General features: G+C 42.4%; 1 non-coding gene across 1 annotated transcript; it reads right to left on the minus strand.

Moving 5' to 3' along the window:
- Positions 1 to 551: 551 nt before the first annotated feature.
- LOC130952924 (small nucleolar RNA R71) lies at positions 552 to 659 on the minus strand. Its single transcript, XR_009075098.1, has one exon. It is a non-coding gene; the product is annotated as a small nucleolar RNA R71 (small nucleolar RNA).
- Between the last annotated feature and the right edge of the window lie 1,609 nt (positions 660 to 2,268).

A 2,268-nucleotide genomic window follows, 5' to 3' on the forward strand; every position in this document is an offset into this window, starting at 1 on the left:
TCTTTCATATGAGCAGCAGCAGAGACAAAGGCATTCTTGTTGAAGCTGACCCTGAACCCGAAAGGACCTTGAAGAGAAAACTAAGAGAAGCCAAAGCACAACTCTCTTTAGAGGACCTGACCGAATTCTTCAAAGAAGAAGAAGACATGGCAGCTGAAAACAACAATAATGCAAACAATGCAAGGAAGGTGCTGGGTGACTTTACTGCACCTACTCCTGATTTTTATGGGAGAAGCATCTCTATCCCTGCCATTGGAGCAAACAACTTTGAGCTTAAACCTCAATTAGTTTCTCTAATGCAACAGAATTGCAAGTTCCATGGACTTCCAATGGAAGATCCTCATCAGTTCTTAGCTGAATTCTTGCAAATCTGTGACACAGTCAAGACTAATGGGGTTGACCCTGAGGTCTATAGACTGATGCTATTCCCTTTTGCTGTAAGAGACAGAGCTAGGATATGGTTGGACTCTCAACCTAAAGAAAGCCTGGACTCTTGGGAAAAGCTAGTCAATGCCTTCTTGGCAAAGTTCTTTCCACCTCAAAGATGGAGCAAGCTTAGAGTGGAAGTCCAAACTTTCAGACAGAAGGATGGAGAATCCCTCTATGAAGCTTGGGAAAGATACAAACAATTAATCAGAAAATGTCCTTCTGACATGCTTTCTGAATGGAGCATCATAGGTATTTTCTATGATGGTCTCTCTGAACTATCCAAGATGTCTTTGGATAGCTCTGCTGGAGGATCTCTTCATCTGAAGAAGACGCCTACAGAGGCTCAAGAGCTCATTGAAATGGTTGCAAATAACCAATTCATGTACACTTCTGAAAGGAATCCTGTGAACAATGGGACAAGTCAGAAGAAAGGAGTTCTTGAGATTGATGCTCTGAATGCCATATTGGCTCAGAACAAGATATTGACTCAACAAGTCAATTTGATTTCTCAAAGTCTGTCTGGAATGCAAAATGCACCAAGTAGTACTAAGGAGGCTTCATCTGAGGAAGAAGCTTATGATCCTGAGAACCCTTCAATGGAAGAGGTGAATTACCTAGGAGAACCCTATGGAAACACCTATAATTCTTCATGGAGAAATCACCCAAATCTCTCATGGAAGAATCAAGAGAGACCTCAACAAGGTTTCAATAATAATAGTGGAAGAAACAGGTTTAACAATGGCAAACCTTTTCCATCATCTTCTCAGCAACAGACAGAGAATTCTAAGCAGAACCCCTCTGACTTAGCAACCATGGTCTCTGATCTAATCAAAACCACTCAAAGTTTCATGACTGAAACAAGGTCTTCCATTAGGAATTTGGAAGGACAAGTGGGACAGCTGAGCAAGAAAGTTACTGAACTCCCTCCAAGTACTCTTCCAAGCAACATAGAAGAAAATCCAAAAGGAGAGTGCAAAGCCATCAATATGGCCGAATTTGGAGAGGAAAAGGAGGAAGTGAACGCCACTGAGGAAGACCTCAATGGGCGTGCACTAGCCTCCAATGAGTTCCCCAATGAGGAACCATGGGAATCTGAGACTCAACATGAGACCATAGAGATTCCATTGGACTTACTTCTGCCTTTCATGAGCTCTGATGAGTATTCTTCCTCTGAAGAGGATGAGTATATCACTGAAGAGCAAGTTGCTAAGTACCTTGGAGCAATCATGAAGCTAAATGACAAGTTATTTGGAAATGAGACTTGGGAGAATGAACCTCCTTTGCTCACCAAAGAGCTGGATGACTTGTCTAGGCAGAAATTACCTCAAAAGAGACAAGATCCTGGGAAGTTTTCCATACCTTGTACCATAGGCACCATGACCTTCAAGAAAGCTCTGTGTGACTTAGGGTCAAGTGTAAACCTCATGCCTCTCTCAGTAATGAAGAAGCTAAGGATCTTTGAGGTACAAGCTGCAAAAATCTCACTAGAGATGGCAGACAACTCAAGAAAACAAGCTTATGGACTTGTAGAGAATGTTTTGGTTAAGATTGAAGACCATTACATCCCTACTGATTTCATAGTCCTAGAGACTGGGAAGTGCATGGATGAAACCATCATCCTTGGCAGACCCTTCCTAGCCACAGCAAAGGCTGTGATTGATGTTGATGGAGGTGAACTGATCATTCAAGTGAATGGAGAATCCTTTGTGTTTAAGGCTCAAGGATATCCCTCTGTCACCATAGAGATGAAGCATGAAGAGCTTCTCTCAAATCAGAGTCAAGAAGAGCCCCCACAGTCAAACTCTAAGTTTGGTGTTGGGAGGCCACAACCAAACTCTA

This window comes from Arachis stenosperma, chromosome 9 (assembly GCF_014773155.1).
Source record: "Arachis stenosperma cultivar V10309 chromosome 9, arast.V10309.gnm1.PFL2, whole genome shotgun sequence".
NCBI classification, from domain to species: Eukaryota; Viridiplantae; Streptophyta; class Magnoliopsida; order Fabales; family Fabaceae; genus Arachis; species Arachis stenosperma.